This window comes from Chroicocephalus ridibundus, chromosome 8 (assembly GCF_963924245.1).
Source record: "Chroicocephalus ridibundus chromosome 8, bChrRid1.1, whole genome shotgun sequence".
NCBI lineage: Eukaryota > Metazoa > Chordata > Aves > Charadriiformes > Laridae > Chroicocephalus > Chroicocephalus ridibundus.
Window position 1 is genome coordinate 29,651,669 of NC_086291.1, and position 26,888 is coordinate 29,678,556.

The window sequence follows — 26,888 nt, forward strand, 5'->3', positions numbered from 1 at the left end:
TCAGGAGTAAAAGTCATATTGACTGGAAGGCCCAAGGCATCACAAATCCTATGCTAAGCTCAAGGATGCAGTGGTGGCTATGTCATCAGTGATGCACTCAGCAGCGCAGGCTCCAGAACTTGTGGCTCCAGAACTTGTAGTGAGTGTTTGTTATTATTTTATGGATGCACATGTACCTTTTATCCATTTAATAGTAAGGAGCTAAAGCTGGAGTTGGTGCCATTCTACACCCAAAGTGCGACATCTTGATCAAAAGAGGATGCTTTGCTGGGAAAGAAAGACTTCAATCTGAGTACCCTTGGAGAGATTTGTACCCTGATACAAATCCAGTTCTGAAACTGCATTTTCTTACTCCTGTTCACTTTCAGTGATAAGTAAAAAACTGTCATCCCCCCCAACCCAGAAAACTGCGCACATAAATAAGAAAAAAACGTAGCCACTGTGTCAGCATAAGCTTGTGAAATTGCTTAGAGGTACCTGGATAAGCATCCGCATGCGGAAACAGCACCTGGACTATTAATTTTACACGTGGACCAAAGTCAAGTGGAGATTGTGAGCTTGATAAGGTGTATTTATTATGAATATTTACTGTGATTATAAAATGTTGCAACAGTCTTGCAGACAATAGGATTGTAAAATCAAGGCCAAGGTAATTGTGAGGTATGTGCTGGAAATACCAGACAACGAGAATTTGCTTTAGCCACTATAAAGGATGCGATCTTGGCTGCTAATCTGAGCAGATGGAAGAGGCTGGATATTTTAGTTAATTGAGAAAATTATAACCTACTAGGGCATAGCCTGTGTGCTCAGTGAGAAGGAAGGAGCACAGTCTTTGATGGCACTTAAACTAACTTGAACATCCTTACACTGATGCATCTAACACAGGCTGGAGATGCCCAGGCTGACTGGAGAGAGTAATCCCTCTACTTCACTCACTTCTCTCTAACGCGGGCTTGAAAATGCTGCGTCGGTTTAACTTGTGTCTGCAAATTGAGGCTTTCAATGGTAGAAGCTGGTTTTCAGTAGCTTTTCTGATAGGTATTTTTCCACTTAAAAATACCTTCTTTAAGGAAGTAGATGCAACTCTACATAAACTAAACTTGAGATATTAACTACTCGAGCAAGAGTCAGTTTAGGAATCAAGACCTGGAGGTAACCGAGCACTAGGATGTTGCAGCATGAGCTGGGCACTCAGAGGAGACCTGGCGTGGTTAGGTTGGAGGTAAGTTAGGATGGTCATGGTACCAGCCATGTGTTGCTTGCGCAGCCTGAGTTTTTTGTGGCTATTTGGGATGGACTAAGGCCACCAAGAAGCAGAAGCAGGAGGGAGCTGTTCCTTTTCCCTTTATCTTTTCCTCTCTCTCAAGGCCGTGTACTAGATGAACTAGATAATTGGGGTTTTTTAATTCAAAGTTGCAGTAATATACTGGAAGGAATGATAACCGCTCTAGGTTTTTCAAGGTTGCTGAAAATGCAGCATAATTTGAAAAAAAAATGGATTTTAAACATGAAATGTTCTTGTATTTATCCAGCTTACATAAGGACTAGAAACCTTGCTAAATTTGTCTTGGTATAAATTTAAAACAATGGCTTGGGGAAACATATGTAAAAATGGAAGTGTTAACAATCCCCCACATGTTCCCCTTGATGCGTGAGGGTTTCACTTAATTGAATACCTGCTTCACTTGCAGCCTGATTCTTTCTCCTCGACTCTCTTATCCATGATTTCGAGTGATTAATGATTGAGTTCTTATTTAAATCACCGAGCTTTCCTCTGTCAGAATTTTTAACTAACTTGCTAATGGAGAGTAAAAAACGGAACAATCTGTTCTTTTTTTCTTTCTGTTGAAAAAGTGCTAAAATTTTGGAAATTCCTGTTCCCTGCTACAATGGCAACGTCCCCCCTCCCAACGAAACCAGAGGGATGTCTCGGATAAATGTAAACATTTGCCCCTGGCAGATAAGCAGTGTTGAATAAACTGGATTTGACAGCATTAACGAATTTACTGTGTTGGATTTGAATGCATTAGCTGTGGTGAGCTGTGGAAAGGTTTGATAATGTCATGGCTTTCAAATTATGGTCTTACCAAAGTGCTTAACAGATTTGTCTACTGCTTCATGTCTGTAAATGACTACATAATTTACACATTTAATGGATGTTAGATTACCTGTCTGCCATTAGACTCTTAGACTACAGTGAATGAAAAACAGAAAACAGTATTTTCCCAGGACATAAATGCTTACTTAACATCAATGGCGCAGATGTATCATACTACATGTCACAATGCTGTGGCTTTGGAAAATATGGATAAAACAGATGGTTATACCCAGCCATTAACTATATTTAAGAATGTCAATCTATTACCCACAGAAAGGTGACTTGGAAAAGCTTGTTTTATAGTCATTGCATGTTAGAATGACGTTCAGTCAAAACAGTGGTGTTGAACATTGATAACCTGGTAAGATAATCTCTGCTATTCATAAAGGTGACCTTGAAAAAAAGGTTTCTTCACTGAGGCCGCTTCATTTTTCTCTCTTGTCTAGCAATAAAGGAAGCAACAGAAAATAGCGTAGCGTTTATTATGCAATTAGTAGCACTTAAAATCCTAAAATGAACATTAGAGTAGGTTGAACATACACAGAGAAGAATGCATTTGAAAATATTTTGGGCTATGAAATTTAGTATACAGGTAGGAGCAGACAGGTCTTAGTGACCTAACTAGTTATTATCTTTCTCATAAGATCACTTGAAAAAGCCCTAAAAAATTAGTGGATCTACAACTAATAAACTCTATAGAAGGTAAGCTATAAACTCGCAAGAGTTCCATAGAAATATACTCTATATCTAATAGAGTATAATAGAGTTTAATAGAGAATTTTTTATATATTTTTCAAAGTAACATGTAAAATTAAGAAGAAAATTATTCCAAGTATGAGAATTTATAGCCAGCCTTTCTTTCCTTATTGGTATGCGATTAGGACTCCTCCATCTGTATGTCGCATTGATACATCATCTAAATGATGTGCATTGATGCATTCCCCACACCATCTTCGCTCGGCTCCCCAGCCTCTTGTGGCAGCTTCGCGTGTGCCATTTCAAGACACTTGGGGAAAGTTAATTCAGCCTGGTGGCAAACTGCTGTTAAAACGTTCGGCCTGTAAACTGAAACTTGTGCTGGACTTCTCATCCTAGTCTGGCCATTTTCTGTTACTTTAAAAAAACCACAAGATCTATTTCGATCTCAAGTTCCGAAGCTGCCCTTCTTCTTGGGGTGCGTGGGCAGCGAGTGGCCTTGGTCAGCATTGGGTTTGCCACCAGCAGGAGGAAAGAAGGTTGAGCTGTTTTAACGCAATGTTTTGGTAACAGAAATCAGCCTCGATTTTTGATGGGAAATATTTGCCTTTGTACTGATTATGGCACTCTTTCTTTCATCGTATTTGCTGTTTCATTTGCTTAAACAAGGCTGATAAAGATAGTATCGTTCCTTAATTACACCCTGCCAGCTGAAGTTTTTGTTGTATGTCCATGTCCTTAATAAAGCATACGATAATTTCACTGATTATAACCTATTATTCAATCCTCTAATATCTGAAAGCCTTTTAACTCAAATGAGGTTTTCAGCTTCCCCAATCTGTTACAATTTTCAAAGATTATTTACCCCCATATTAAACAGGCTTGTAGTTTGTGTAAATACAATTTATACAAGTATTTGAGGATCTGTTATACTAGTTATTATCTCTATTGTCAGTATAAAATAGAAAGACCGTGGTATAAATAAGAATCAGGCCATGTAACTTAGCCTACTGAAAAATCTTATTTAATCAAGTTCAATTTCTGTTAGGTATCCTATTTCCCATTGTGTGTAATTAAACTTTAAAATAACTGTCCGCAACTATAATGTGTAACAGCAAAGATAAGTTGCAGTCTTGAATTTATTCATAATCCACTATTTACTTGTAATAATAATCTGCTATTTATCTGTAAACAATAAAATTAAATTTAATTGTTCATCGATATATATTTTGCTATAGTGACTCCAGTTACAGTTCTCAGGACATTGTTACATAAATCCAAACATTTCTAAGTAGTTACGTCTAAGATAACATATATAAAATTAATAAGTATGTGGAAAAATAATTAATTGTAAGAAATACTAGCACATGTTGAAGCTGGCATTCTCAGTGAAAACATCTGCTTGTTTTCATTACAATGTTGCTACACATTGCTAGTACTCTGTTTTTTTCCCTTAAATTATATTTTTCTGTAGTAATTTTAGATAATCTTTCAGTCCAAGTTTTTATGGGGGCCATTATTTCACAGAGGGAGGAAAGAAATACGACACAGTTGTGATAATTTAGCACTACATAAACCAGCCTGTCGGCTGTGCTACAAACTACTGCCAGGATGAATGTGCCTCCAAACTTTCTTTTATTTCCTTAGTGCCATCCCAAGTCTGGGAGATGCACCCATGCCTACCAAACAGTGAGGGAGCGCCTGTTTGGAGTTGGATTCATCATCTTTAGGGTGAGGACCAAACCACCTTGAACTTACTGCGGAGCCTTCAGTTGTCAGTTGAGAGAGGCACTGATTTCAGGTAACTTTTCTGCTATAAATTACAAATCAAAGAAACTACATCTTGATTCTGGTCTTTTTCTAGATTAAAAAAAAACAAACAACAAACAAACAAACTAGATTTTGACTAGTGTAATGCAGATTTACTGTTACTTAGTATTTAACTCTTTCTTAGTCACTTTAAGGACCATGTAGCTGACACAGTCAATAATCATAGAATCACAGAATGGGTTGGGTTGGAAGGGACCGTAAAGATCATCTCGTTCCAACCCCCTGCCCTGGGCATAATCATCTATCCTTCTTTACCTCCAAGTGAATGAATCCTGGTGCACAGGGACTGTATTGATGTCCTTTGGACTACCTATTGATTTAACCACAGCAAACGGTTTGGAGCATCAATGACTTTGCTCTCTGGTTTGCCAGAGAAGTATTCCGTAAGTGCTGTGGTGTATTAACTGTCAGAAATGACATTGCTCAGAGCAAATAAATACGGCCTTTTCTATTGTTATAAACTATTGTTGTGAAAAACAGGTCAGACTGGTGCTCGGTCATATAAATTTCCATCTGAAAAGTAAAACAGGCTTGCTGAAGTCATTGGATGGATATCTGGTGTACTAACTTCTGTGTTGGTGTTACCCTCTTACCTGTCCTCTGGCTTGCGCAAAGTGCATATAAGTGTGACATAGTCACACCTCCACAATTTTGTGTTATAACTAACTGATCTAGGTTGTTAAAATAATTTCTCATGTAAACATTTATTTCTTGATGCCCTATTATTCTGTCACCTGGTATTCACTATTTCATCTGCGTTAAAATGGGTTTTTGGATGCTCAGATTTGTCTCCAGATGCAGAAGGTTTGTGCATCTTGGCAGGCAGTTTGTGCTCTGCTACACACAAAAAGTTGGCGACAAAAACTGCAGGGGAATAAACTGAAATGATTCTTTAAAAGTTTTTCGATGAAGCACACAGAAAATGTAGGAGATTGTTGAGATTCAACAGCTGTAGGCTGCTGGGAAGATCTCACCAGAGCTGCTCTTCTGCCAAATCGTCAAGCATTTTGCTCTCAGCAGCTCTCCATGATTGCGTGTGTGCTTGTCCTTCCCACTATCAAGCTTCTGTCTTTAACAAAATTGTTCACTGTTCGCATCAGCGTGCGTATTGCTCATCTCTCCTGCTATTTATGTTCTCCACCAGCCGCCCCTGCTGTGTGTGATGGCTGCCCAGCCCTGCCAGCCGCTCTGCGCCCTGCTTTGCTCCTCCTTTCTGCAATACTGCCGTTCCTCGCAGGTCCCTCAGCTTTAAAAAACTAGCTGGCGTTACTGATTGGGCCCCAGTTGTGTATGATGTGCAGTGGAAATGAAATCTCTACAGTACACCTATGGGGCCTTTTTTACTGAAATCCTCTCTCTCTCTACCAGGTGCCGAAAAAGCATCCCGACCCGTCTGGCTCCCTTCAAAATCCTTGGCAAGAGCTGCTTTTGCTTTAAATATCACACTTGTCTTTACTAAGGAAGAAAATTAACAAACAAACAAAAAAAAAAAATCAAAAGCAATTCAAAATAGTGAAGCATTTCCTTAAGGTTATGAACAAATTTAAAAATCTGTGGAACCAGGACCAAAATAAGTGACCCTGGATGAAGGAAATGGCCAGCAGAATTTTTCTGGGACATTTAAGAGTTTTCCTATGTCATGCTCCTTTCCAAATAATGCTATTAGACATCTCGTCCTTTCCCCACAGGGCTGAAGACCAGGTTCTGCCTGCTGGAGCCCTGCGGAGACTGGGTGAAGAGTGACCTGTCCTGCATTACGCGTCTGATGGCAGGCAGACCAGATGGCCACAGCCCTTGCTGAAAGCCCAGGTAACACTTGCACAGAACATGAATTCGAAGTGCCTGTGAAGGAAACATGAAGGTGAAGTGTCTGGGCTCAGAGTATACGGGGCCTCATGCCACGTCTGAGCTGATCAAGAGTGCGGGAAGCATTAGTCGGCATCAAATGCTCAAAAGATGTCCTTTCACACCACACACATCAAGTTGAACATGCTGTACATCCCTAAACAAGCACAAAATAAGGATAAAAGTGCTGAATAGAAAGTAGCTGTTATCAGTGTGCTTCACGTTGCACCTTTCACATGTAGAGAAATAAATTGGGGATAGAATGCAGCACCTACTGTTGGAGGTGACAATGAAATGAGCCACCACAGGTGTTCTGGGTTTGTGTGCTGTCTGTAGCTGTGCAGTAGTAGACTTGGATTCACATATTTTCCTTCTTTTTCTATTAAACCCAAATTTAAGACCTTATTTCATGAACTTCCCAACAATAAATCAATCATAAGAGCTGACTGGACAACTTTTGTACAAAGCAGTGGCCTATTGAGTTGATGGTCTTCTTAATGGAAGCCTTCTGTAGTCCTCAAGACTTTAGTCACTTTCTGAAAAAGAAAGACAGACAAATTTACAATCTGGCTTTGTTTTAGCTCCACATTGAAATTATGGAAAAATGTCTCGGATACTTTTACAGTATGGAATTATGTCAACTCAAATTTCCATATTTCCTAAGCTGTCATGACGGGCAATTGTTCCCGTCAAATTGTTCAAATTGTTTTGAGCAAAGTCTCATAAAAGAATATAAAATCATAAACTCCTGAGCAATATAAGTTGGTCAATATATTAATTCTGGTATTCCTCACTTTTTAAGGCCAGTAATAAATGTATCCGGAAAATCTGTAGAAATGTTTATAATAAAGGGTGTTGAGCAACCAGCTCCATAATTCGCTCATGACACTGTTTTTAAGACCTTGATGGGTTTCTACTTAGGGCTCTTAAATTATGAGAGGCTAAATAATCTTCAGAAAAGAAGGTAATAAAAAAACAAGTGGGAAAAGAAAAAGTATGACCTTCCAGTACTTGCATACAAGCAAGCTGGATGAAGGCGTGGTAACCACACAGCTGCTATTCCATGGGATGACAGCTTCTCCATTGTAGAAATATCAGGGACAATCATCCTGTTCAAATTACAGTTTTTAATTTAAGCAAAACTTTTTTCTTACTGAGAATATTGTTACGCATTCATATTTTCATTTTATTAGTTTATGTATACAGCTACTAAGTTATTTGCATGTTATGGAATTTTATTTTATATTTAGCAAATGAATGGCATCCAAGCAATTTCAGATTTAATTTGATAAATATTTAATGAATTATAATTATCATTACAACTCAAGTTTTGCACTGTCATATATTGCTGCATAATGTTTAATCAAGGAGAGAGAGAGAGAGACTAAAATATAACTGGAAAACAGCTATCAAGTTTGTGTTAAAGAAACGTAGCTGGATAATTAACTAAATTACAGAGGTCTAATTTAATAATTTTTCTAGTTACCACTTTAAAATTTAATTCCAAGAGCATTTCCCTAATTTATATTTTTAAATATCTGCAATATTTATTTAAAAAATTACACAGAGAGCAAAACCACTGTGTGGTATCCATGTTTGAAATCTCTGCATCACTAGCAAAAATTCCCAGGTGCTCTGTCTGGAAAAATTAGAATAACGTTTCTGCAATTTAAAAAGGAGGAGATCCACCTATATGGACAGAATTGCACGGTCAATAGACTTTGCTTAGACATCACTAAGAGACAGTTGTGTAAATACTGTGGGAATCGGACAAACCAGTTAAGGTTAACGTATCTGAAGACAGTGCAATGGGTCATGAAAATCCATGAAAATTGCATGTTTAATATTAGACCTCTTATTCCACGCACTGAAGATATATTTTACTCAGAAATGCAGGCGATCATTTGTATTTAGTAATGCCAACATGATTTCACAAACTTTTTTGCTTAAGTAAAACTTATGAATGGTGAAACACCTCTGGTACCTCCCACCTCCCACCACTCTGGCTCTGGTGGGAGGTGTCCCTGACCATTGTTGAACTAGATGGTCTTTAAGCTCCCTTCCAACCCAAACCATTCTATGTGTTGAAATGAGTTTTGAACAGGAAGCCTGGAAAAAGAAAGCCTAAAAATTTCTGTTGAACTAGATGATCTTTAAGGTCCCTTCCAACCCAAACCTTTCCATCATTCTATGTGTTGAAATGTGTTTTGAACAAGAAGCCTGGAAAAAGTGTAAAAATTTCTGTTTCACTTTCAAACAAGGCATTTAAAGTATGCAGTTATGGGTTTTGGAAAAAAATAAAAAGTTTATGTAGAACTATTTGGAATAAATGATATGCTTTTTCTTTCCAGGTGTTTCTGAAGAAGGTAATTTGAGACTCGCCTCGTTTGACACATTGTCTACAGACAAGGCTGAGTTACGAGTGTGTAGGTGCAATGCCCCTCTGGCTTTGCAATGTGCTGCCACCTTCACCGCTGTTTGCGTCTCGCACGTAAGTGCCGGGCTTTTGCTGTTGGCCAAAAACTAGACAAAGATGCTCTTCACCCACACACTTGTGTTTCTTGTTTTTTTCTGACAGCGACAGATGACTCTATATAATAGAACATACATTGAAACCCCCAATTTATTATCTTTCTCTAGACAATTATTTGTTTACTTCAAGTGTAAAGTTAGACAACTTAAGGCTAAGAATAAGTTCCAAGGCTTTACCCATGAGGGCAGTTTACTATGGGAACAACTTACCTAGGGATGTGGTGAAATTTGTGTCACTTGAAATCTTTAGATCTGAATTGAATATGTAGCTAAGATATAAATACATATGTGCGTTCAACATGAAATTATAGTTACAGGGAGGAAATTGCTGAATGAAATTCTGTGGTCTTCAAGGTGTATGCAGTGCCATTTTGGCTTTAAAAATGAGTCCGCTCTGGTCTTAAAGCCAGTAAGCCATAATCATACGGCCAACAGAGGCATGAGCTAGCTGTCAATTGGTTCCTGCTTTTTGTTGATATGCAGAGTGTGTATTAGGTAGAACAAGTGAGGTGGGGGATTTTGTTCTGCAGATGTCAGAGAGAGGAAAACTATTTTGGTAAATTGTTCTGATTTTTTTTCTGATTTTTTTAATTCAAGAAAAGTTTGTGGTGTTTCATATCTAATTTGAAATTTATTTGCGGCCAGATAATTAATGTGTTGTGATAAAAAATCAATGTTAAACGCTGTCAGTTACAGCTAAATGAAAATGAAAGTAGTTTTAGCTTAACAATAGTTTTCCTTATTTGAAGACTTTTATTCTTTTAGTTTGTGATTTGAAATGCAGTATGCGGTACTGGTCATGCGTGATGATTTACCATGTTGTAGAATCCAATTTTATTTGGAGTGATGATTGGAGGTGTCTTTTAGCCTTTTAAAAACAAATTAAAAGTGTAAAAATCTAAAAGCAAAAGACAAATGACATCCAAGCCCAAAATGTTTATCTATGTAAAGGTTTTAGTATACAGATGTTGCACAGCCCAGCCTTGCTTAATGGTTTCAGGACTGGACTCTTAATTTGGTTATTTTTGTCATAAATCATGTTTTAAAATATTGTTCTTTTTATTTTCCTGATGTCATAACATTTTCTTGAAATGTGAAAAAATGCCTAAATTCTAATATTATTAATATATGCAAAATACAACTTCTCTATGTGATGGTATTCATCACATCCCAAATTAATCATCAGGGACAGAACCTGATATCTCATTTCAAGCAAAGACCAATAGCTCTTGGGCAAATTAAATCATCTTTCAGAATTATTTCATTCTGAAAAGCTAATAATTCAATGGAAATGGATTTTTGGAGGAAAAAAACCTGAGCGTGTTATAGAATCTTTCTGTAGGGTTCTCCATCTCATACATTAACATTTCATTCCACATTTTAAATCAGAATTTGTTGGAAAATAATTTACACTGTTGTTGTGAGTGTCACAGTCCTTTAATGTTTCTGAAGTGATAATAACATGATTTGGAAACTCAAGGGAACATCACGTAAATCTGATTGAGACAGAGACAAACACAAAGGAAGAGACGGATATGGAGCAGGAAATTCTTATTTTTGCAATGACATTTTTATCTCATCTTTTCCCTCCCCTATTCTACTTGAGAATAGCACAGCCAACCACTTCTACAAAATAGTGTGCAATCTGCTGTTCTGTTACCCTTCCCACTTGGTATGAAGATTTAATGGAGAGTGGAAAATGCATTAAAAGCATATTTATTTTTAACTTTTCTGCTATAAGTAGTAGATAGCTCGTGGCTATGCAGTGAGGGAGAAAAGGACTTGTATCCGGTACCGAAGATGGGAACAAGGGAGATGTACTTAAAAGGGGAAAGGCTCGTTTGGGATACTTTTTGTTCCAATAAGCATTTACAACACTTGCCACTTTAAAGATAGGTTGGCCATTTAAAAATAAAACCCATATAGAATCTTTTTCTTTCTTTTTTTTTTTTTAATTATAAAGCAGGTATGCCCTTCTGAAAGGAGCAGGAGCTGAGCTCAGCCGCACTGCCGTGTGTTGAACGTTGTTTCGCGGTACACGCAGGCTCCGCTGTTGCAGATGCTTGCAGCTGAGTCTTCGGCTTGCCTCAACACTAGTAGAGTCATAATATGCTCAAATAGCCAAAAGAGAAGTTGTTTTGCAAGTTTTCAGAATATATATTTTTTTTCCTTTATATGGATTCCTTTTTTCTAAGTATATTTATGCTTCTGGAGGTGCAAGAAGTGTGATCATCATCAAGGCTCACGCTTAATAGGTCTTAGTATGTTTGCCTGTGCCCCCATGTCATCCCGTGTGCTACGTTGCCCTCCTGTGCCCGCCCTGTGAGACCTGCTCACCCCTCCACTACCTCTGAAGGAGCTGCAAAAGGTACCTGAGAAAAATAAGTCTGTCCTCAGTAGGCTTGGTTTTGCTCTCCAAGCATGTCTCCTTCCACTGGTAAGTTCTCAGCATCGGCCATTGGAAAAAAGGATGCAAAGTTCTGCTCTGTTCATGCCAGGATGTCTACTTTGAGATTAAATTTGCACAATAAACAATGTACTGAATACTTATGAATCTTTTCAGAAGAGGCCTAGCCAAGACATAATTTGATCCGTATGCTTCATTGAAGTGACATATTAATTATTGATTATACTTAATGAATATGCTAATATGCAGAATTCAGGAGGTTTCTGCTGCCCTGCTGCGCTCTCTAGGCTCTCATACATTTTTTAAGAGGTGTCTGTAGGAGACAGTGTCTGGGCTTACGCCAAGGCACCATAATGAAGACCACATACAGAGTTCAAGGGCTGGTGCTTGTCCTTCAGGAATAACATCAGAAACTTCTTTGGTCTGACAGTTGTTCTTGAAATTTTAAATCAGATTATTCACTTTTTCACTGTGTAAATGGGGTAAGTTATTAGTGTTTTTCCATTCAGCTGGGGACATAAAATAAGGTTTGACCTCATTTTCCATCTCATATCAGGGGGGCGACGAAAAATAAGTGTAAAGAAGTTCAGGCCAATGGTCTAGTCAATAATAGATTCAAACTTAAGCACTCCTTCTGTATGCATTTGCAATGAGAGTACAAAAGCCATTAAGCCTTTCTTTATTCTTGCTGTTTTTAATACTCAGGTGAAATAACCAATATGCACAGTGGAAACAAAAAGTTTCTGTGGATGAGGCCTTGACTGTGGTTTTGAATACGGCCTCCAGCAAAGGCTGATGTTTAAATTGCTTCACTCTAAAGAGCCCTGGGGTGCTCTGCAGCATCTATGGGGACTTCAGCAGATGCATTCATAAACCTTTACGGTTGAAACCCTTTAATTGTCACTACTTTAATATGTGTTATTGTATAATGTAGTAACATAGATGAAAATGGGAAGAGTCTAGTGTGCCAGGCTTGAAAAAGATGTGCTATTGTAAGACTTCACAAATGTGAGACAGAAGTGTATCTTGAGAGCATGTTACCATGGGCACTCCATGAACTGATGAAATATCAACACTGAAACTATTAGATGGCAAAGAACAAAAGACCCTCTTTTATTTATTTGATACTGAATTATTTAACTTCAGCAATTGTTATTTTTCTGTTGTTTTTCAAGTGCTAGCAGGCTCTCGCCAGTAAATCATAAATTAAAGGATGCTAGAGCTGCAAGCCAAGGCCCTATGAGAAATCAGATAGTACAGAAAGACTTGACCCCTAACTGTGTATAAGCACAGTCTGCGTATTTGTGAGCGAGCAAAGAAGTACTATAAAAAGGCAATGACACTGAGTCACCTCAACAATCAGTTTTTATTATTTATAATTCTATTTCAAAATTCTTTAGAGAGTTTGGGAAAGTCCTTTCTTTGCTGGGAATTAATTCAAGGAAATGTTAAGTCCCCTTGTGAGGATGGGACCGTCACTTTTTGGAGTGAGTGAAGAGTATGGATTCAGGGTTAGTGAAATGCTGATGTGTTGATATATGAAACTTCCATCAGTAACATGAGCTGGAAGCTGTGGCCCTGAAACCAGAGACGTTTGTTGCATCCTTCCTTCTGGTGCATTTGGAGAGAACCTGCTGGCTGCGGGATGTCTTACTGATGTGCTGCAGGTTCACCTGTCCTGGAGGTCCAGAGTTCAAGTGCTCTTGAATTACATCCTTTTCCTACGTCTGTCTCGTTGCATTTTCCTGTGAGGAGAAGGAAGGATTTATAGACAGGTTTTCACTGTTAGGGATGTCTGATCCATCTTAGAAGCTTAGACTCAACTGCTTGATCCTTACAGGAAGGTCTTGTGTAGAGTGAGCTTAAAGAATAGGTTGTAGAATTTTAATACATCTTTATGTGATAGGTTTGTATATTACAAATTTTAATTTTAGTGCAAACCAAAGTACTAATATGTAGCATAAACATGAAAAGAGATTTCCTCCCAGATCCTGGAAACGCAGCTGACAACATCTGTTAGACATCTCTGCAGTTTGTAAAAAGGAAAGTTACATCATTATAAAAGAATAGGCTTCAGATATTCTAAAGATCACAGTTTTTTTCCATAGCAGAGGAGCAGATAAGATTCCTCTTTCAGCCAGGGGAAAACATTTCATATTCATCCATCAGTTGTGCAAAAACGGGTGATGTGATGAATTAGTTTAAACTGGCCTAAGGTTTCCTAGAACAGGAGAATAAATTGCTGTGTAACAGTACGTTCTCCTCTTCTCTTCAGATCTAGCATAAAATCTGAATCTTTTATGATCCCTAAGCATGGTCTCAGGGCACATGAATGCAGTGCTGCTAATCATCTCTTCTGCTGTAACCAGAATATATTCCTGCCAACGCCATACTGTACCACGGTATGGTATCCCGCGCTGGTGGGGGGTGATATGATATACCTTAGATGGTGTTCCATAGTATGGATATCTTTGAAGGGCAAGTACTTCTTCTTGGGGTTTTGTGCAAAGACAATCTACGTGAATGGTTTTGTAGAGGATGCAGAACATCTTGCTGCTTTGCTGACTGGTCATATTCTTCTGAAAGAGCATGCAGATTTGTTCTTAAGTGATTTTCGTTGAAAAAGTAAGGATTGTTCCAGCTTCTGGAACTGAGTGCCTTAAAAAAGGCTGTCCTGAAAGGTTAGGGTAAAATGCTGATTGTTATTATCTATGCTGTCGTGGTTTAGCCTCAGCCGGCAACAAAGAACCAGGCAGATGCTCGGTCACCCCCCTGCAGCTGTGGGATGGGGGGCAGAATTGGAAGAAAAAGGCAAAACTCGTGGGTTGAGATAAAGGCAGTTTAAGAGAACAGCAAAGGGAAAACAACAGTAATGCTGAATGTGCAGAACACGATTATGGTCCCACCACTCACCCACCGCACCTGGGAAGCCCGAGCCCGCTCCCAAGCATCGACTTCCTGCCCCCTCCCCTGGCCAGCTTCCCCCCTCCATCTATAGACTGGACATGGAGTCATGGTGTCAGTCACACGCTGTGAAATACCTGTGTCCCTGCCAGCTCCTGTCCCCACTGGAACCGGGATTTACGCTATTCCCAGTGACAGTTTCCACTACCTGACGAAGTAGCACTCTCTACCCTCAGACCGAGTGGAGGCAACACAAAGGATGCTACACTGAACTTGGCTGAAGTGAAAGGCTTCTGCCTTGAAGGTAAGCAAGAGAAAACTCTGTGTTTCTGTGGTTGCTCCTGGGGGTCAAATCAATAAGTGCTCTGGTTTCCTTGCTTGAAGTTTATGCTTTTTGTAAGACTGTGATTTTGCTTTCAAAAAGCCTTAATTCTTCTTCCTTGGGAAAACAAATTTCATCACCAACCCATAAATAATCACAGGAAAAAATAATAGCAGCCTAATTTACATCTAACCTTTCTTTTTAATGATTAATGGATACTATTTATGTAAACTGTTTCTACATTCCAGTGTGAAATGAAATTTAAATTGCAGATTTTGCAGTGGTGTATTTTAACTGGTGACCCTTTCCCCAATCACAAATTAAAAAAAAACCAATTACATTTGTAATAAAGATGCTAATGCATTTCTTGTTTTTAGGGCACGTAAAGTTCTTGCTGCCAGCAGTTTTATTTTCCCTGTCGATGAGCCAATAAAAATGTATTTTCCAAAGGGCTCCAAGATATGTGCATGTGCGCATTTAGGAGAGCAGCTAAGGAGTAATTCTCAGCACATCCACTTTGCCGCAGCATTCACGGTCACGTTAAACCTAGTGCATGTTGAAGGTTCTGTTTTTCTACCGTTCTCCACAGTCAAGAGCAGCTCTTTGAAGGAACATAGGTTTTCAACACATTTGAGGCATTGAACCTTCACACTAGCCAAGGGCTCTTCAGCAGTCCTGATTACTCAGTCCTTCAAGGCTGGTGCCAAAGATGCTCCCTTCTGCCTGCCTGCCAAGGTCCAAGTGCTGCACTTCGCTTAGATGGCCCTTCATCCAGGGCCACCAGGAGCAGCTCCCGGCTTAAATGCGACCCAGGTCCCTGGAGACTGGCCTTCTCTAACAAACAGCTTATTTGAAGTTATTTGCGTTCCAGAGAGCTTTTGATTTAGGGTCTTGGAGGCAATTTGATTCCAGCCAAAGCGTACCTATTAAACTGTGGTATCTTTCTTTTGCTTCTAATTGAGTTCAGAACGCTTTTTTGGGGTTGAAATCAGCAGGCATTTTTGTAACTCATTGTTGCTTCTTTTGAACTCTTAGAGAGGACACAGAAGGAGTGGAGAGGAAGGAGCTGGAGTGTTTTCCATGTGTCTCATCGTATTCAGGACCGTATTCAGCTGTGACTTTCAAAGGCCAATACAGACCTACAAGAACCCTCTTGAAAAGGCTAGTGGCCACTGCGAGCTGTACAGACCCAACTGAGATGGAATTAAAGCCGAGGCGCTGCAAAGTCCTATGAACTTGTCACATCACTTTGAGGATCTTGAAGGTAATGAGGAGAAACAGGGACTTTCCAAGTGTGTGTGTGGGAAAAATTACAGCAGAACAGGGTGCGTGTTACTGCTTTAGGGATGCTGAGCATCTGAAGGAAATATGGACAGTGCTATTCAGCTGGATGTATTTTCATCCCCAAGACAGCAAACTAGACAGAACCACATAAAAACTACTTGAACTACTTGAGAAGTCTTTTTTTTTTTTTTTTTTTTTGAGAATGCTTTTTTTGGTGGGGGAAAAGCTGTGTTCTATTTTTGTAGCAATGCGCTGTCAGAAGAGTGCAGGACCAAACGCTGGTTTTGGTTGTGTCTATACATCTACAGGGGAAGTAGGAAGGTGATAAGGACAAAAAAAAATAGACAAGTATACAGAAAGGCAGAGTTTCGGTACTGCATAATGCTGCTTGCTGACAGTGACAGGAGACAGAGCGAAGCGCTGCTCGTGCAGTTTGCTGGTCTGTGTGACCAGCGGTAAGAAGATATCTTTTTACTTGTGGACTGAGCAACCTTGTTCTATGAAACATGAAATGTAGAACCCCTGAGTGTCATTGTAAGAGTTGCAATGCAGAATAAAAGAGCACTTTAATATATACCTACTACTATACTTACTACTGTACTAGGTATATAAACCTTCTCAGCAATACTTTTGAAAACTGTGACAGAGATGAACCCAAGGAATTTCAAGCTGTAACTTTTGCCTTGGCTTCTAGGAGTACCCAGTTGTTCCTGACTGTGACAGGTCTCTTGGGAGAGGGAGCACCATTGAGTGTTGGGAATCCACCCAATGTGGAGCTGTAGCTAGACTGACTGGGCCAATAATTCAAACAGCGCAACCACCTCATTTTAACTTGGGTGAAACTAACTGCTCAATGTCACAAATGGCTTATCAGACACTTTGGATGCTGTAGATGGCTCTTTGGAGCGCTGTTGATGGCACGGGATCTGGTGGGTGCTCAGGCCAGCAGTTACCAGCGCCCTGTCTGTCCCCAAGGATGAACTGGATGCTGCTTGTGTACGATGCAGAGTCACTGCACAATGACTGAGCAACCCTTATGTTCCGGAAACCCCGAATCTGGGCTTGGGGATGGAGGTTCTAAATCCGGTGTGATGATCTTGGTGTAGAACATTAGCATTTGCGTTTGTAGTTTCTTAAGTCCAGGGAAGCCCAGTGTTGGTGGTTTTGCAGGATCATTGGCAGGTGCACTATATGCACTTACTCTTTTGTAACTTTGCTTAGCTCTTATCATTAAATTTGAAAGCTCTGAAGTCTCAGTGCTGGCTGTAATCGCTTCTATCTTTGACATGATATAATTGGTTATCCTGACAATTTATTAGCATATAATGCTGTCTTTGTATTGCCACCAGCCTGTCATTGTGTGTTTTTTAGAGTTTCCTGCTATTGTTCTGGCCAGCGAAAGCCCACCTGACCTTGCTTCTTTGCTTAATGTCTCTATGTGAAGACTGACTTAGTCTTGTTTCTCTTTGCTCACAGTACTGTCTTATTGCTTATTTTCCTCATTCAATTTTTATCTGGAAGTATTGTGTAGTTACATTTAAGAGATTGGATCCCTTCGGTAATTCATTCTTACCACTTATTGTACAGGTGACCAAAACATTCAGCTCAAGGGATAAGAATTCATACAAGGAGTGATGCTCTCGCTGCCCTTCAGAGCAGGCTTCTGTGTAACAATAGGTTCAGACCTTTCCTGACAAAGAGGCACCAAATTGATTTAATGGAGTGCTACAGCCACAGACAAGGTTTCAGATTAGAATAAAAGCACTTTTTTCACCCTCAGTTACTTCACTGCAGAGGTTAGTGGCTTTTACCAAACGTGAACTTATTTCTGATGATATTAGAAGTAACACGACTCAGTTTGTAAATGAGCATGGTTAAATGGAGTCTGTAATACATAAAAATGAAAGTTTGACTATTTCACCTTTTCTTTAATGAAGGTATTCAGGCAAGGTATTAGTTATATTGCTTAAACAGTTTTGGTATAATACAGCGCTGAAGATGCTGTACTTGTTAGCTTGTTGATTGCATGGTTGTGTCAGTGCTAATCATGACTGACAAATAATTTAGGCAATGTTTCTAACTCTATTAAAGGATATATTCCAACAACGACAAAATCCTCATCTGAAAGGCAAATTCTGTGTGATACAGCCCACTGAGAATCTTTCCAAGCTGTGCACACACCAAGATGTTTGTTGTGCTGCTGGATGTGAATATTGACTTTTAATTTACCCTTTAAAATTAAAATCAGGAGAAGAGAAAACCTTTTCTAAAGAGCTTTAGCTCCTTGTTATTTAACCAATTATCAGTATACGCTTAAGAAAACACCATGCAACATCCCTCTTCCGTGACTTGTAATTTACCTGAATGGGGAAGGGAACCTGCTCTGGTGGCAGATTTATTTTTGCTTTTTAATAAAATTATTGATTTTCTACAATCTGATCTGTTGCGAGAGAAGAGACTGAAACCATTGCCTGTTTCCACCCCTTCTAAGTAAATGTTTTGAAGGCATCATACTCTCCCTCTCTATAACCCTGTAAATCTTGCACAGCGTTTCATGCAAGAGAGGGGCAGCGCTCTTCCTCATCCTCACATAGGGCAGAGCAGCCAGCCTCTGGGGACTGGGACGGAGAGGAGGGCATCCATGCACACACCCCAAGGTGGACACTCTCTGTATAAATGACCCATATCACTATTTTATTGCCCTTAGAGGCAGAAAGTTGGGGGGGGGAAAGAGGGGGTCACAGAATCACAGAATGACCAGGGTTGGAAGGGACTTCTGGAGATCATCCAGTCCAAGCCCCTGCCAGAGCAGGGTCACCCAGAGCAGGTGGCACAGGAACGCGTCCAGGCGAGTTTGGAATGTCTCCAGAGATGGAGACTCCATCACCTCTCTGGGCAGCCTGTGCCAGGGCTCTGCCACCCTCACAGGAAAGAAGTTCCTCCTCATGTTCAGGTGGAACTTCCTATGTTCAAGTTTGTGCCCATTACCTCTTGTCCTGTCGCTGGGCCCCACTGAGAAGAGCCTGGCCCCATCCCCCTGACACCCACCCTTTCAGTATTGATAAGCATTGATAAGATCCCCCCTCAGTCGTCTGTTTTCCAGACTGAAAAGACCCAAATCCCTCAGCCTTTCTTCATAAGAGAGATGTTCCAGTCCCTTCATCATCTCGGTAGCCCTTTGCTGTCCCCTCTCCAGCAGTTCCCTGTCCTTCTTGAACCAGGGAGCCCAGAACTGGACACAGTACTCCAGATGCGGCCTCACCAGGGCAGAGTAGAGGGGGAGGATGACCTCCCTCCACCTGCTGGCCACACTCTTCTTGATGCACCCCAGGATGCCATTGGCCTTCTTAGACACAAGGGCACATTGCTGGCTCATGGTCATCCTGTTGTCCACCAGGACTCCCAGGTCTCTTTCAGCTGAGCTGCTCTCCAGCAGGCCAGCCCCAACCTGTCCTGGTGCATGGGGTTATTCCTCCCCAGGTGCAGGACCCTGCACTTGCCCTTGTTGAATATCATAAAGGTTCCTCTTTGCCCAACTCTCCAGCCTGTCCAGGTGTTGCTGGATGGCAGCACAGCCTTCTGGTGTGTCAGCCACCCCTCCCCCCCCAGCTTTGTATCATCAGCAAAATTGCTGAGGGCGTGCTTGCTGAGGGTCCCTGTACTTAGAGAAACATTCGGTCCTGTCTGAGATCTGGGTTTGCTGTAGACGTGTCAGAGTTACCTGAGGCAGCTGGTCTACCTGCTCCCTCGGCTATGGTGGGAGGACAGTGCCTACCTGCTTGGATGCAGCTTTGGGGGCGCACGGAGATATAACTGCAGGTGTTTGGGGAAGATTTCTGCCATCAAAGGTGTGTGGAGGAACAGCGTTGTTGCAGGATGTTCCTTCGGGGAAAGTCAGAGCGTGCATCTGGATGCCAGACTGCTTGCAGTTTGGGCACCTCTGACTCTCCTGCTTTTTTGCTGCTTTCATCTGCAGCCTAAGCATGTCCCGTCCCTCAGCGCGCTGCTCACCAGGTGTTGTAAAGCATCCTGTCTCATCCAGATACGACATTTCCTAGAGAGGGAAAGATTTTCCTGTGCCATCCTTGGGGTATAGACTTTAAAACCATTTGCAGCCTACCGAATTGCCGTTATTTTTCTCTAGCTGCGTAGAGCACTTTTGCCAAGAAAACTGCCTTCCTTTTCTTTTTTATTACTATATGTGATTTTTCGTTAAAATATTTATCTTTTTAAAGCACAATTTAAAGGTCCCATGCTACGAAATCGCATGCCACAGCTTCTGTTTAAGTACATACCATCAGCAGAGGGAAAACTGCAGACCCAAAATTCTGAGATTTGTCTTAATTTTTCTTTATGTCTTGAAGTAAGTGGTGGGTCCATGATTGCGGTTGGAGAGATCCTTGAGGCAGTTCATATTTACATGTGGGCTCATTAGCACACTCATCTCTGATGAAAGTATACAGCTGGGTGGAAACAGGATCCGTCACATGAGAAAGAATTCCCTTGGGAATTATGCTAATGATATCGGGGAAGTGTAAAATTAAAAGGTGTTGGATGATTCAGGTCCATGAGCTTCATTGTAGTTTAGAACTACCTTCAATCACAATTGCCAGAATCGCCCTCTTAAGATGTGTTGCTGAACACAGATGTTGAGTCCGGCATCTGGCTTGGAATTTGTGGAAAGCCCTACATCACACATCCCTCGGATGTGTTAAACTCAAGCTGAGCCCGTATGATTTGGTTTTGTTTGTTTGTGTGATTTTTTAATTCTTTTTCTGCCAAAGGTAAAATTACGCTAAGGCAGAAGCTTGTCTTGTAGGCACTGTATTTCAAAAATTTTCAAAGTATCTGAAACAGAAATTAAAACCTGAAGATGAAAAGCATTAGAACAACAACAGTGCAACACATCGCATTCAAAAAGCCAAACACAATGACAGCTGCATCACTTCATGCTCTTAAGAACACCTGCATCAGTGGAGCAGGCTGGACAGGAACGTTTCAAAAGGACAGTTTTGAATGCATTTTGGTCCTATTAATTAAATCATCAGCTTAATAACTCTGAGGAGGGATGTAGGCTGTTGAAAACCTTGATGGGTGGTGGAGCTTGCTGTTCTCTTGTCATTTCTAGGCCTGTCTAATTTCTGCTCAGCCTGCCTTATCAGCACGTCAGATGGAAATCGGATCTCTCGCAGAAGCTGTATTACTGTTTTGTTTTTAAGCCGACATAAAACCTGACAGTTTTCTGACATTTTTGGCAATTGGGGGCATGGAAATTTTAGACGGCAATGCTTTTCTGCACAAAAGCTTAACAGACTTGACGTGATTTTCCATCCCTCCTTTTTTAAGAGGCACATAGGAGCCAAACTGAGATGTTAACTTGCGCAAAGAAAATCAGAATCTGCCACTTTTTCTTTTTTTTTTTTATCTTTTTTTTATCTGAAGGATCAGATCCTCAATTTCTATAAAGTGGCTTCAGTTTTGCTGAAATGTGTTTGAACATTCATCTCGTTCCATAGCTTCAGTGTATGCCATATTGTGCAAGTGACTACAAATGGACAGCTTCATACCAGCTTTTATTTTTATTTGCTAAGAGGGTACCCGTTTATGCTCTTTCTGTTCATAGCAGAATAAAACTAGAATTAATCACTGCTTTGGCCAAACAAAATTTGATAAATTCAGACTTTGAATAGCCTATTTTTCCCCCTTTTCAGTCCTTAATTTTGCTTTTGTTTTGTTCTCACTCTGCAGTGAAGTAACATCCTCAGTTCTTCATGGGTGAAAGACGATCCAAGTGTTTGGGTCACGTTAACTTTAGTGATCAACTCAGGTAATGAAGACTACAGGCTTTGAGAGGGGCGTCAGTGAGCCTCCTAGGGGACATTTCTGGGCTATCCTCCGTATACCACTGTTTCCCCTTTTTCTTTTTTCTGTGCATTGGTGCATTTTCACTAGTTTTTGTGAAATAAGTCACAGTTCACAGCGAAGTGGAATTATGTGATGGACATTGCTTATTAAAGGGATTCAGGGTTATAAATATCCTTGCAACTACACTTATTTTGGCAGGTTTTTAAAAAATAACGCAGTCTTTTCCTACTAGCAGGTCTCATCATGTAGGACCCTTTTGCATTTGTGTATTGTAAATTGTAAATAGACAAATACTGTAGAGCTGGATGCATATGATTGGGAGGCAGGACTTTAGAAGCCTTCCAGCAAGCATTTAGTTACCTGCATAAGGAGGTTTCAAAATTAACTTGCTTTTTGTGGATCAACAAGTCCTGATGAACCTAAGACAAGAAGCACTGAATACGCAGACAAAATTCAGCATTGCGGGAGCAACGAACAAAGCCCTTGGAGAGGGGTGCTGAGGGCTGAGGAGAAGAGGCAGGAAGGTTTAGGGAGAAATTGGGGCTGGAAAGAAACAGAAAAATTCAGTGAGGATTCAGATGAAAGAAGAAGGACTGCTGGGACTGTTGGGACTGCAAGGTGGAAGGAAGGGATTTAATTTCTCTGCCTTCTGCCCATGCAGCCTTCTAGTTCTACGTCCAGTTGAGTCCCAGGGCTCACTGCCTTGTGCCTCCCGGAATGCTGAGAAGGGACTCAGAAGAGATGGGGAAAAAAAAGATCTGGAGGGAAATCTGTGGAGAGAGAGAGAGTGAGGGGAAACAGGGTAAGATTGGTGGGAAACTCTGGAAAGGGTTTTCCACTCCTGTAAGCTGGTGGGGCAGGACATGGTGGCATCTCCTGGGGAATCTGTCCTGCCATAGCTTTGCTTGGAGGTCCCACAGGAGTTGGGTTGGGGCTACAGCTATGGGACAAAAGGGCTAGGGCTGCCAATCCGCATTTCATCAGCTAGAGGAACTGAACTTGTGAATTACATGTTATGTACCCAAAATAGGCTGGTTGGTCCAAGAAGCAAATTCATTGCATGAAGTAATCTTTTCTGACTTCACCAGGAACATATTTAGACAGTTAGCTTTTAGCACATAAACCACCTGTGAACTTGGATTTTATGTTTTTAATTTAATGTATATGCTCTTTTAGTGGTTTTAAAATTTTTCCTTTTGAAATGCGTCAAAAATGCATCAAAAAAAAATCTCAGTCTAAGCTTGTGAGATAATCTGCCTATGTGCCGGTTAATCCTTGTATGTAAATGATAAATAATTATAGTTATTGGAAATTCAAAACGCGTACAAATCATCATTAGACTCATCACTTGTATTCTGTTGCTGAATTATGAATCCGGGAGAAATGTTCTCATAGCTGGTAGACTGAAAACTCCCATAATGAAATCCCATGGTACAGCAAAGATTGTTGCCAATAACACAAATAATGTGTTGTAGCATCCTGTGAACATGAAATGGAATACAAAACGTAACAACTGAAAGGTTGGGAATGGCTGTTCTCTGGTAGTTGGTTTATATTTTATAACTATGGGAACTAAATCAATATCGTGATTCTGTATGCACAAACATTTTCAGTCTCGTTATGGAATTCTTATAAAATATTCAGTAAACCAGAGAAAAGATAGCAACTTGAAAGGTTCAGGATACTTTCTTTGCTCTAGATGGAACATTACTTTAGAGGATTGAAAAATATCCCACAGCTTTTTTTCCACGAACAGGGTTTCGTGCAACTGTGCACTTCAGAAAATAAGAATAAAATCCGATAGCTTTATGTAAGCATGTTAATCACGTTAGTGAACAAATATATTTAAACACAGTGACCTTTAGTTAAATGAGGCGCTGGGTTTGGGGGGTGCTATCCCAGCAGTTAGAGGTCGTAAACTCAATCTAGCAAATGTGGTTTGCGCAGTCAGTTGTCTTCCTTAGAGCTCCTCAGGGTTTGCAGTTCCAGGATAATGGAGCTTAAGGGCTCTCCTGGGTACAAGTGGTCCTGATCTCCACGGTGAGGCATTCCACAGCCCTGTTTCGCTGCCACATAGGTCTTAAAAAGCTTTCACACTATGCCCTGATTCTGCATCCTTAAGTGCCCTCCCGTCTCAGGCCTTGTATTGTGATTTCAGAAAAACAAAAACAAAAAAACACCCCAAAAACCAAACTTTGTATTAGGACACATTCTTTTCAAACTGGCACATAAATTGGCTTTAAATATGTGCTTGAAGTAAAGCATTTTAAAATGAATTTCTATTGCTGTAAAGAAGAACAGAAAGCAAGTTTTACTGTGAGTGGGAATCTAATTTGTCACCCACTATCCCAGGCACTTAAGAATATGATTTGTGGCCTGTGTGAAAAATGGAGTTGTTTCATGGAGTAAAGCTCAATTTTTTACTCCAAAGACCACATAATTTTGTAGTTGCTTTTCTGAATAATAGAATTTCATTTTATTCAATTAATTACATTTTATAGTTGATCTTACCACTTAGTTAGCAAACTAAGTTATTTTATTTTTACTCTGTTAAACGGAATAATTCTATTCCTGTTCCTATTTCCATGCCATTCATTCCAACTCTTTAGGTTGGAAGGGGATTCCTGAGATCATCTGCTCCTTCCCTCACTCAGAGCACAGCGAATTTTGAAGTCCCTCTAGCTTGCTCTGAGCCTTGTCCACTTGCTTTCTGAATATTTCCAAGGATGGAGCTTCCACAACCTCTCTATAAAAGCATGACATTTCCACTCATGTCCTACATTTATAACTTTTGGTCCCACTCTTCTGAAGGATTAAGTATAGCACTAAGGAGGTTGCAAGAACAGCTGCCTTACACCAAGGAGGATTTATTTTTGGCGGATAACACAGTACAGGGAAGATGAGCCAGCTAAAAACAATTCGTACTGCAAAACTAATTCCTTCATTGACAAATTAAGTGACTTGTCACATGAAAACTATTTGGTTTTTGGAAGAGTCTGTAAAGGACTTCGTGGAGGAATTTATTAAATCCTGCATTCATTAAGACCTATAGAGTAGTCTGAGTCTTTCTCTCCTTTTTGAACGTTTTTTTTAACATTAGAATAAAATTATTTGCCTTTTCATTTCCTTGCCATTACAATTTCAGGAAAATATTGTAGAAAGGTAAGACGGGTAAAGATACACCAAAGGACGGTTGTGGTATTTTTAGCTAAAGACTAGTGTCCACCAATAGGTTTCAGATCTGTTTGGCGACTAAAATTCGCAAACTGTGCCTCGACTTGACCTAAGTGAGCCTTTGGGTAGTCAGGTGAGCTGTGAATTTTCTGATCTCCATCCAACTGCTCCTGCCTTCGAACTTGTTTCCTGCAGAATACATTTTACTTTACAAAACCTCTAGATTTGATTAATTTATGCAGGTATTGATGCAGGAATGAAGCCACTTACCCTACAAGAGCTATTGCAGCGGAATGCGTGTAAAGCAGTGGCCAGTTCTCTCTGTGCTGGCTTTCACGGGCAGTCTCTGAAGGGCTGCTGTTTTCATATTCAATGGTTTTTACAGGATTAGCTCTGGTAGCTGGAACGATTTCAACTCACTGTGGCTACGGCAATTGCCTTCTTTGGAATTAGATTACAGAATTTTCTACTGTGAAAGACACAAAGGCTGTAGACTGCATTGTTTTTGAACTAAATATAATGCTGTACTAAGTACAGGTTTTCTTCAGTGCAGACAGGAATGTTCCAGAAAAATCAAACAAGCCAAACTCCTCCATGCATCCCCCATCCAGATTTCATTGTAAGACTACTTTCTGTAACTCCTGTTTTTAAATAACCAAGAAGTTGCTGCCTTAAAACCGGTGTGGATTTCACATATCAGCTGAGAAAGTTTCTCGGCTCCCTTGCACTCTGCTTCCTTCCCATGCTTTGCAGGAGTCTTCAGTTCGGAGATAAAAGAAACCTCACCTAGTGCCTTCTTTCAAGTAATGAAACCTAATTAGGATCTCCGTTAAAATTCTGAGTGTCAGCCAGATGGCAGAAGTCCTCTGGTGCCAGTGATTTTTTTTCATTAAGAGTTAATACCATTAGCTTTCAAAGAATGTTTCATTTAGACATTGTTAGACGTATTACAGAAAATAAAAAAAAAGTAAATAAAACTGCCTAAGGCCATTGCTGTAGTTTGATTGCTTCTCATTTCTCTTTAATTCACAGTTGGCTGCTACAGGGTCTTTATCCTTCAGCCCCTACAAAACGCAGAACAATATTATACGTGTACTTTATTATCTTCCTTTTAAAAAATATCCCCAAACCCAGCTCTCTTCCCCTGAATTTAATCAAGACAGTCTGAACTCCTTTTTGGCTGTTCTCTGTTGTGAACACACTTTGAAGGAGTCCTTTCGTTCTCATTTTCAGGTGTTTTGTTGATATTTTGGGTGTGTTTCTTTTCTTAGCTGTATTCATCACATATTCCTTAGGTTATGTGATAAAAAGGATCGCTGGGAAGCGGTCAAGACAGGAGTATTTTTACTGCATACCTAGCTTATCAGTATTAGATTTCTTCCCTCCCTTTAAATCACAGTTTGCCTTGTAAGCTTTTATTGTGTAATATTTTAGTTGTAAAACCAATCTGATTCCCTTAAAAAAAAGTTCATCGTGGCTAGTTGTTATCACAATTGCTGTAATTATGCAGGTAAACTGGTTTGCCAGGTCGTCTACTTTTTTGTTTTGTAAATGCTCCAAATATTGTGGCACCTGTTGCCGTGACCTGGAGACGAGAGCCATGATCTTGTATGGTGTATGAGGAGCCCGTTGAACAACAGGACACCACAGGGCTTTACAACCTGAAATAGCTGTGCTGTGAGAGAATCATAGAATGTGTTGGGTTGGAAGGGACCTCTAAAGGCCATCTATTTTAACCCGCTGCCATGAGCAGGGACATCTTCAACTAGATCAGGTTGCTCAGAGCCTCATCAAGCCTGGCCTTGAATGTCTCCAGGGATGGGGCCTCCACCACCTCTCTGGGCAGCCTGGGCCAGTGTCTCACCACCTTCACAGTAAAGAATTTCTTCCTAATATCTAATCTAAATCTCCCCTCTTTCAGTTTAAAACCG